An 11,450-nucleotide genomic window follows, 5' to 3' on the forward strand; every position below is an offset into this window, starting at 1 on the left:
TTTTGTTAAAAAAGAGAAAAGTTGGGAGGTTGCATCAAAGCATAGCTCAGTAGCTTAGTACATATAAGATACATAAATGTAGTTTAATTTGTCTGAGTACAAGGTTTTATTTTTTCAATTTTGCACTGTTTTGTCCCACTTCTCAAGAATGACTGAAAGGCTTGCTATAGAAGAAGCTCGGTAAGATATAATTGGCCCTGCTTATTTTATTTTATTTTTTTAAATGTAAATGTAAATGTAAATGTAATATATCTCTGACCTTTTTTCATGAAAATCTAGGAATTATTTGATTGTTGGATTTTAAATCAGCGGGGTTGAGGTATCAAAAGAAACTAAGCTGTTTTATGGATGGTCACTGTAATATTATTACTGAAATCTTATAAGTTACACTACTAGTTACTGCAAAAAGTAATATTATTACAGTAACTAAGTTACTAGTTACTACCCAACACTGAATAGAAAGTTCAAAACAACAGCATTTATTTGAAAAATAAATATTTAGTAACATTATAAATGTCTGTCACTTTTTGTCAATCTAATATGTCAATGCTGAATAAAATGTAAAGAATGGTAGTGTGTAGTTGACATACACACTGTAAAAGTTTTTTTTTTTACAATGTACTTTTGCTGAGGTGAAATTAATCTCCATCTTGACTCAAACCCTAAACAACATTACTATTCTGGATAGCAATCACCCCTCAGAAAACGGTATGCCCGCTCTACAATAATACAGATGCTTTAAACTGAAATAATATGTCTGGATGGGTGGATGTCCAAAATCACTGAAGGTAAAATAAAATCATTTGAAATGACTGTTATTTTCATATGGATGTCGAAAAGAAGGTGTAACATGTCAATTTCAGTGTAACATGAGGGATAATTTAGGCATTTGAAAAGTGTAGTGTGTATTGTTTCAGCAGAGCTTTTGAAAGCCAGGAGTAAATTTGTTTTTTAGATTTTTACTTCTGAGGAAAAAAGAGAAAGTGTCTATTTGTTAAAAGTATATGATTATCACAAATCACCCACTTGTTATTGTTAAACTTCCTGTAAAAGCTTCATATCTTTGTGCTAGAATTATTTTTAAAAAATACTGCTTTTAGAAGGCATGTTTTGTCTTGATAGTCGTTCCTTGATCTGCATAAATATTTTGCCAAACTGAAATCTCACCGGTTGGCTTTTGTCTACAAGAGTTCATTGAGGTGGCGAGGAACTTTGAAGCTGCCCAGAAGAAATGGCTTCATGCAGAGCTGGAGCAGAAAAAACAGAAGGAGCTCCTGGTAAAGTTTGATGTGGCTCGAGCTGCTCTGGAGGTCAAACTCAAACATGCTCGAAACCAGCTGGACGTGGAGATCAAGAAACTATAAAGCTGAGGCGAACTACCAGTGCCTGGTTAGTTAAGAAATTAAACCAGTTCTTATCACTTGTGCAATAATCTGAAGAAGCTAGATTTGTGTTTGTACCACTTATTATTATTAATTATTCATTCATTCGGTTTTTGTTATGCAATGTTTTTTTTTTTTTTTTACATAGTGGTGGTGTATTATTTCTTTCCGTTTATTTATTTTTACTGATTTTTTCACCCTCTTGAATTGAATGGGCTGTTTAGCTACTGCACCTTTGAGACTTGAATGTAAATGTTAAAGTTGAAGCCAGTTGAAGCCATTTGGTCAGTGCGACATAACATGACTAACATAGACTTAGTGAAGGGCGTCATAGAGTACAGGGCCATGTGAATGTGGGCGGTCATAACTCATGTTTTAATGTGCACAGAGAGTCCATAAAATATAAGTTCTCTGTGATTTATTGACCATTGTTGTGAGAGTTTATTAAGGATACTTATAGTATCTTTATCGCTCATTAATTCATTTGACAGGAGTGGCAGATGCAGTTGATATGTGACATTCTAGTGCATGACAGCAAGTCAAGTGCTTGTCTCAATGATGAGCAGAGGTCAATGCTGACCAGCTTCAGTCACAAAGGAGCCAGTGTCCCACAACATTGAGGAAAACTGTACCTTAACGTTCAGCAAGCTCTTCGTTTTTTTCTCAGTTCACTGGAGTTTTTCCCCCATTCGCAATGCTATTTTCGATCTTGTGTCTTTTTATCAGGTTATCAGGGATTGATGAGGCTTCCTTCCTGTCACACTCTGACATTAGTTATGACAGAACGGGTGATGATTTGGTGGAATATCACATTTAGCATCATTTTTATTCATGATTTAGGATTATTGTCAAACACAAGCAATGTGCATATGCATAAAAATCACTGAAAAGATCGAAACAGTTGTTTCTGAAAATTATTTCATGTTATGAATTCTAGGACTTGGACAACACAGCATTTGTTAAGCCTCTCAAGTCAAGAGCTCGTGAGAGAAGAGTAAAGCCCCGTTCACACCAAGAACGATAACTATAAAGATAACAATATTAGCGTCCACACCAACGAACGATATCGTCTGTTTATTCTGAGCGCACACTCTTCTGCTGCTTTAAATTCTTGAGCTCGGATGGATTCTGATTGGCTGTCAGTGTTTTATCGTTCATCAGCTGGGAAAAAAATCGTTTTTAAAGTGATCACAACGATATCGTTCCTCTGTATCGTTATCGTTATAGTTGTGGTGTGAACTCTGCTATTCTATAATATTGAGAACGATTTTTAGAATTATATCTTTATCGTTATCTTTATAGTTATCGTGTTTGGTGTGAACGGGCCTTAAGTGCTACCAGTTTCTAGATTCTAGTATATGGAATAAATGGAAAGGCTGGGATTTCAAATCTAGTCTAAAGTAGCAAAAATAATGAATGAATTAAATATTTAAGATAAAGTTATGAATTATAATATAATTCATACATATATAATATTTTATGAATTATTAGATTCATTTGTGTAGCACACTTAATATTCCCATTTCTTTTTTAGATTTCTCAAGTTATAAATGACACAACATTATGTCTGTTGTGAAGTGCTAGTATATATTGTAGTTTTGTGCTTGCCCTTAATGTATCTCACTTCATCAGTGTTTGTTTTTAGCGTTCATCAATGGGCCCAAGTGTTGGTCCTCTGATTCAAAAACGAGGAAGAGTAAGCAGGCGTTCTGGAGATCTCCTGGGGGCTAGACCACTAAGGTTGGTTGTCAATTGTCTTAAAACAAATTGTCAAATTGTCTTAAAACAAATCCACCAAAAGTGAAACATTTAAGCAGAAATTATCTGAATCATGAATATTTGATTTTGCCATGCATCATTTGTCACTTTTGAGTTAAGGCATGTGTTAATTTCACAGTCAGTTATGTGTTAAAAATCTTCAGTAATCATAAATGGTCACTTACCATTTAATGAAACAGCTTCTCCTAGCTAAGATATTAGTGAGGATTGTAGCACAGAAACGTTAGAAAACGTGAGGTATATCTTGTGAAATGTACAGACTCCTTAATTTGTTTCTTTCTTTCTATTAGTAGTGGATCAAATTCCCCCTTTAGGTTAATCTGATGTCGTTTCTCATCAGTTCATTCGTTCATCAGTCCCACATCCGACTGCTTGCCATCATATTGCCCACACCCACCACCACACTGCTCGGATAAGAACAGCAGTGGACCATGTCCTGTCTGTCTCCCTTCATGGGACTCATATCACTCCCACTCAGCTGGCACTGATCACTAAGAGAGAAGCAAAGCAATTTGACACTTTGAGAAACTACATTTTTCTTTGTTGCAGGAACGTGGACACGAGCTAGATAACCAATTGTTATGCTACTCTAAGGGTCTTCCAATTCTGCAGAAAGAATGATTGGTTTCAAATGGATTTTTAGTGTGTGCTTGTCTGTGTATGTGCTTAGGAAATCGAGACGACGGTTGTGAAGGCGTCTGTCACTACCCCAGAGACTAGAGGTCAGATTCACATGGTAATAGACATCACCCAGGAGACTCCAGAATATCAGTCCAGGGCTCTCAGAAATGAACATTTTCCGTCTGTTGATAGTAAATAAGACTCAAAGGCGCCATTTTCAATGTCACATTCTAACCTTCCCAAACTAACCAGAGTCCTCCATGCAGAACTAACATCAGTGTGGGCACACAGTGAAGTCACAGAGGCTGAAACAGTCGTTGAAATGGAGGTGAGCTCCCCGGAGCCAGTCGCTCCTCAGGACCCCACACCCACTGTGGAGAAGACTTTGCAGCATGTATTCCAGCAAAAAACAGTAGGAGGCCATTCAGTAGTACTTCTTAACATATTGTGAGGCTTTCACATCTGGTTTTAACATCAGTTTCATGAGTCATGAAGCAAATATTTATTTGATTGTATAAATATATTATATAATTTATATAACATAATATGATATAATATAATAGACATTTTTCAAATTTCCAGGGTTCTCAGAAGCTGAAGTCATCATAAACTTGATAGTGGTGCATGAAAACCACAATAAACATATTTTGTGCATACCCATTTTCTCCAAAAGGAAAAGAAAAAAAGCATGATAGCATTTTTGACTTTACAAAAGAAAAGAAAAGATTGATTGATTACATTATATTAGAAGCACTCATACAGCACTGATAACCAGTTTTCTGTAATTTTATACCAAGGATCCATGTAATATAAAGATTTATGTAAAATAATTTATAAAATATAGTTCCAAGTACTGTATAATGTAATACATAACTGTTTCAGAACCTCCCCAGCCTATTCAGTGTGCATTATTCTGTTATTCTGGTATATAATGAAGTGAAAAAATGAATTAATAAAGTGCAATATAAGGAAAGTCTGGCAAACATGCTTTTCCGCTTTACAAATTTTAATAAGTGGTCAAATACCTCTGGTCTGACCATGCATCACATGTCATTGTGCAATTTTCTGAAAATGTCATAGTGTAATACAGGCTTTAATTCTAAGGGTCAAAGGGTGGAAAACTGTGTGAAAAAATATTTAAAATTGTATGTATATATATATATAAGATAAACAATTAAAAAAATTTAAATATTTAAATACTAGTTGTAGACAGGTCTATATGGGGTCTGTATGACTGCTGGGACAGTGGTTTATATTTTCTAGGTGATTCGTCCAGAGACATGCATGCCATGTGTGAAGATGATTCGCTTTGGGAAGTTGGCCATAAAATGCAGAGACTGTCGAGTGGTGAGCCATCCTGAGTGTAAACAACTATGTCTGGAGAGATGCAGTCCTAATGCTCATGGTTCAGCCAGCTCATTGAGGTATTCACCCTTCATAGTGCACAGTGCACATGCACATCCTTATGTAAAGATGCCATGTTCAAGTTCTGTTTGTTTCCCTCTTATAGGAGACTTTAGAGAGCTTTGCCCCCTCCACACATCCAAGGATTCCCTCTCTGATTGTTCAGCGTGTTCATGAAATTGAGAGAAGAGGATTTGAAGAGGTATTTTTACTCAATAATACACCAACACCAGGATAGTTTCTCAAGCTGAAAGTATAATTACAGTGCTTGAAACTCAGAGCTGTATAATTAAGCTTAATTTGGATTTAAGAAACAACTTTTTTTTATCATATTGCAGTACATTACAACATCCAGTTACAGCGTATAGAGTTGATGTATGACATTTCTCTGTATCTCATTTATGTTTTATGGCTGACTGGGTTATGTAGAAGGGTATTTACAGAGTGCCTGGAGGAGAGCAGCTGGTGAAGGAACTGAGGGAGAAATACGTGTCCGGGAAAGGCCCACTGATGCTCAACAAAGTAGAAGAGGTTCATGCAGTCTGTGGACTCCTCAAAGACTTCCTGAGGAAACTCAAGGAGCCTCTCATAACATTTAAGCTTCACAGAACATTTATGGAAACCCGTCGATTTTTACTAAGCTCATCGGTCTGAAAAGCGAGGTGTGCTCTGATTGGCCAGCCATCCAGTGCGTTGTGATTGGCCGAATACCTCAAGCATGTGACGGAAATGTTATGCCCCTTACCATACAGTGATGCCCTGTCCATCCGGAGCGAAGAGACAAAAACATTAAAACCCATTATAAACGAGGCATTCGTTGCATCCAGTGGGGACATAATTATGGATTATAATGACTTATACTGTCTTTTTACGTGTTGCGTTGCATCGTGCCGCGTAAACATAAAACCATGTCTGCATTTGTGATCAGAGAAATGACAAACAACAAGTGCTGCTCTCGTGTTTGAATCGTCAGTGGCAAATTCTTTAAATATAAAAAACGTACTTACAGTCTGTGAGTCAGAACAGCCGGCATTGCAATCTAATCTCCCAGGACCAGGAAACAGTCCTCCATAAAATGTGCTGGACACATCTGAATATTTGGGTTAAACTGTTCTGGAACAGTGTTGTAAATACAGCTTAACCACTGATTTCTAGTCGTGTCCTCTTTTGGAAGACCAAACAAAGTAGTTTCGCTTTCACAACGAAACAGCGTCACACACCTCGGCCTTGAGTGAGCGGAGGCCGGAGTCCTAGAGTGAGCCGTGGCCTAGAGTATGCGGATGCCGGCTTGAGTGAGCAGAGGCGGACGGCCTTGAGAATGGCGCGGCCGGCGGATTCGACGAAGGAGCAGCTGGCGGGCTTGCGGCAACTACATGTGATGACCCCGGGCTTGACTCCACTTCGTCTACGATGAAAGCCGATCCGGCCATCGACAGCGCAAAGTTGAGTTGATTTCCTCAGCGACCAGCACGGATCAGCTCCAGGCATGACGAAGCGGATATCGTCCTCTTTTGGAAGGCCAACCAAACTAGTGTCGCTATCACAACGAAACACACAGCGCCTTCACGACATGGCAGCGGCAACAACAATACTACAGTGAGAATAAAAGTTACGCCTTCTTTCTTTGCGTGAACATTTGGGCGGCGCTATAATGAGCCGTTTTAGGAGGGCGTGGTTGACTCTTAACTTTTATAAAGAATATGTCTTTGGATTTGAGACTTTAGTCTTTGCAACTTTACAGATCTTCTTTATGCACCAAGAGCTTGTAACACTCCAAAGAGAAAGGAAAAATTTTAATCGCATCATATGACCCCTTTAAATACACTACTGTTCAACTTTTTTTTTTAATCTAAAGAAATCTCTTATGCTCTACTTGGTTGCATTTATTTGATCAAAATACAGTAAAAACATTAATATTGTGAAATATTGTCACAATATAAAATAAACCCATTTTCTATTTTAATATATTTTAAATTGTATTTTATTCCTGTGATGCAAAGCTGAATTTTCAGTACTATTACTCCAATCTTCAGTGTCACATGAGCTTTCAGAAATCATTCTAATATGCTGATTTGTAGAAATAGAAATAGACTTGACTGTCTTCTGGTTTCGATCTTGACTGACTCAACCTACTGAAGTCTCAGCCTGGACTCAAACTCAGATGAGCTGGTTTTGACTACAGCACTAGGTGACAATGGGACAGTCAGTGAGTTGGTTTTTTGAACGCTGTCTGTTCTGAATGTCTTGTCCTTACTCCCTAAAACTGCCCCCCCCCCCAATCATATCAAGTCAATCAAAAGACCCATCTTGTCCTGACATTAATATTCCCAATTTGACTTCCAAAATTTGGTATTCTTTGAGGAGACAGACTAGATTATCCAAAATGGTGGCAATTTTGCAGAGGGTGGATTCTATAACAAGCATCTGGCACTTGTGTATGCCGGAGGCATGAGGACGTATGCTACCCTCATTCATTTAGGGCTGATGGTTATTTCCCATTACTTGTGATATAGTTGACAAGTCCCTGATGATTCGGAAACAATCAGTGTCGAACATTATCTCCCAAACCAGCGCTTGTCTTTTTCAGCATTTTAATTTCAGTCGCCGCTGCTGAATGGAGGGTAAGTGGCAGATTTAGGAGCAGTCAGGGTGCTTCTGCTATTATTATGGAGTTTTATTTTATTTTTATTTTTTCTAGCCCTCATATATTCAGGATGACTCCAGGGTAAAGTACCTCCCTTTTAAATTATGAATTGGATTGGATGTCATGGGGAGAGCCATATTGTCTAATTTCCTTGGCCAAGAATGGCTGTAGCATGTAAATGAGAGAAAGTCCTTCATAATGCATCGCTGCTACAGGTGTTTTTGTACCTGCTCCACGAAAGCTGATATTCTTAATGTCAGAAAAGTTGATAAAGTGATTCATTCGCCTGATACATTGCTCTGGCAATGGAGTGTAATTGAATCTGATACTGCGGCTGGCTTTGACAAAGTAGTCATTTTTTCACTCACAGAGATGGCTTATGAAGACAAGAGCATAGAAACATTAATAAAGACTATCAAAGAGTTGCTGCAGCCGAACAAAGACACCCTGGCCTTCCTGATGCTGCATTTGCAGAGGTAAATTGCTCTAATTTAGACATTTCTGCAGCTCTGCCTTTCTATACCTGTTTTTTCAAACATACTTACTCGTTTTGCAACCGCATTCATGTTGTTTCTTAAGAGTAACGCAGAGTTCGATGTGTCAGATGGATCAGAATAACTTATCCAGAGTGTTTGAGCCCACTGTCACTGGTCATGGGATGCTAGAACCTTCTCCTATGACCATTATGAGAGACACAAACACCCAACCCAAAGTAAGTTGCAAGAAAATCTCATTGTGATGCATTCCTTGTGTATTTAGCTTTACGTTTCAAGAAATAAACCTCTTCTAATTTCTTAGCAACAGATAGTAGCTCAGTTTTTGTCCTTCCCCTCAGATTTCTGGGAAGGTCTAGCTGAGAAGGAGGATCCGCTCGTGCCTCCTGTTGTGGATACCAACGTCGCCACTGTCTGTCCAAGCACAAGCAGAGGTACATGGTATCCACCATGTGTTGAGGCTCATTCACACCAAGAATGATAATTATAACAACAACTATATCAGCATCCACACCAAAACTCAATAACGTTCTGTTAATTATAAGCATGCACTGCAGTTCTGTCGTCTGCCGCTTTAAATGCTCAAGCTCTTAAAGCAGGATGGATTCTGATTGTGAAATTGATTGCAACAATACTGTTCCTTTATCCCGTTATCGTTATAGTTGTGGTGTGGACTCTGCTATTCTTTTACATTTAAAGCATTTTTTTTAACTAAATTGTTATTGTTATAGTTGTCGTCCTTGGTGGTGTGAACAGGCCCTTAACATATACTGGCCAGTTAGAGTTCCACTGCTCACTTATTGCATATTTTAGTGCCATTTAAACAGTTTTTATGATCTACAATGACTTTAAAATCTTAAATGTAATTGTATTTTTCAATTTGTAGACTGTATATTTTGCTTTGATTCAGTATCTCTGTTTCTGAATGTGTAGGAACAGATAAGATATTCAAACCTCTGACCTCTCCTGAGTTGAGCAAATACAATAAAACTACATCCAGTGGCTCAATAAAAGGTAGAATCGAGCACTTTGGTGGCACTTTCAATAACCCGTAAGCTATTAGCCCTCATTGTCTTATAGCTCTTTAACCATAAATACAGACACTGTGATTTTCTACCAGGGCAGCAGTAAATTACTTTACCTTTTGTGACTTAAATAATTTATTGCAGACGTCTGAATCTTGCACTGCGCTCGGCATTCATACAGGGAACAGTCACAGAAACATCAATTATTCAAAACAATTACCAACACGACTGGTATCCAATTACAAGATTTTATCATTTGTCTTACCATTTTTTTTGTTTTACACGACATGTTAAATGCTGGAACGAAATGGTAACAGACTGCACAAATAAACCACATTTCTTTTTTGCACCTTTCTTTGAATATCTTTGACATTTCACTGACAAAGAGGGAGCCAGCAAGCTGTAAATCAAATTAATTTCAAGTCATTTCAAAGATAGTTTGACAGAGAAGAAATTCTATAACAGAACTATTTTTGCATTTGTTTTATCCAGTTTTTACGTGATAACACTGTACAATGGTGAATCCATAATTATAAAACAGATAGTTCCGGTCCTTGATTCTGATTGGTTGAGCCAAGGTCAAAGCTGTTGCAAAATGACTCTACAAACATATACCTTTGTTTACATTTGTGTTGCTCGGCAACCCCTTTGTTAGAACCACAACCGTTTCTGAGGAACTACACTATTTAGCGGAAGAATAATGTTTTTATTAATATAATTACTAGGGCTGGGCAAAAAAAAAAGATTTTTCGATTAATCGTTTTTTTTAATGACGTCGAATCGATATCGATTCTCAAAAGTCGCGAATCGATCTTTTCTGGTATGTATTTCAGCACATTTAAAACAAGATCTGATTAACGTGAATCTTATCATTAGTCTTCTCCACTAGATGTCACCCTTATTTACCTTGCGCGATGTTACAACAGAAAGCCTGTCATTCATTCAGCGCTTATCATGGCCATACGCGTGATTCGCAATGCTCAGGTGAAATGCTATAGTAATACTATAAATCGGTGGAAGCATTTGATATCACGCATAAGGCGCCATGATTTCCAGTAGCCCCTCACTGCAGAACACAAGATCCAGGGGGCGTGGTTGGATCCACATCTAGGGGGTGGAGATTAGTAGGTTTAGGGGTGGAGATGGGTGGGTTTTGGGAACAGGGGGTGGAGATGGGTAGGTTTAGGTATATGTAGGGTGGGAGGAGTTGGATCTGGATCTTGTGTTCTGCAGTGAGGACCATCTCATGATTTCTGCAATGAATGAATGGCGGATGGGCGGAGCACTGTTTTGTTTACTACACACATACTAAAGCGCGGATGACGCTCGCGGTGTTTTCAGCTTCTGCCGTCTCTATTTTTGCATTTGTTTTATCCAGTTTTTACGTGATAACACTGTACAATGGTGAATCCATAATTATAAAACAGATAGTTCCGGTCCGTGATTCTGATTTATCATATGATGATGATATGCACACGAATGTCATCTGCAGCTGCTCTGAGAGTCACTTCATTAGCATTTTACCGTTTCATTTGAGGAAACTACCGTCATATCACATACACAGCAGCTGCAAGTTCTTCACGGCAACCCGTCAAAATAAAGTTTAGTTTTACGTTAAGAAACTGTCAGAATATATTACTATTTAGCAGTCTTAAGACTCAATGCTAATACTACTAATAAATATTAATAAATCTTTATTTTTAAAGGAATAATCACATCTGGTTTCTTTTTCATTTTAACAGTAAACCTATGTTGTGCAGCAATTTGTTTGCCAAAAAATAAAAGGGTTTAATTTTCATTTGATTAGGATAAATTAAATTAATGTTGTATGCCTTCATCTGATTACCAGAAAAATTAAGAACATTTTATAGGGCCCTATTATTGTTTAAAAAATGACCCTATACAAAAAAAAAGAATAGGTTTAAAATACAGGCATGTGGTTCTTAATTTCTTTTTATTAATATACCATTTGTAAACTGATGTTTACTGTTCATTTTTTAGAAATATCAATAGCATTTGTATTAAAACTATATTCACTGAATGAAAAAAAAAAAAAAGAGAAACAAATCGAATCAAGAGCCTGCGAATCGAAATCGAATCG

At 37.5% G+C, this 11,450-nt stretch overlaps 1 pseudogene; it reads left to right on the forward strand.

The window, feature by feature from the left end:
- The window catches only part of LOC107568341 (rac GTPase-activating protein 1-like), a 31,567-nt pseudogene extending 22,188 nt beyond the window's left edge, over positions 1-9,379 (forward strand).
- The last annotated feature ends 2,071 nt before the right edge of the window (positions 9,380-11,450 follow it).

Source organism: Sinocyclocheilus grahami, unplaced genomic scaffold, assembly GCF_001515645.1.
Source record: "Sinocyclocheilus grahami isolate Dianchi unplaced genomic scaffold, SAMN03320097.WGS_v1.1 scaffold1236.1, whole genome shotgun sequence".
Classification (NCBI taxonomy): Eukaryota; Metazoa; Chordata; class Actinopteri; order Cypriniformes; family Cyprinidae; genus Sinocyclocheilus; species Sinocyclocheilus grahami.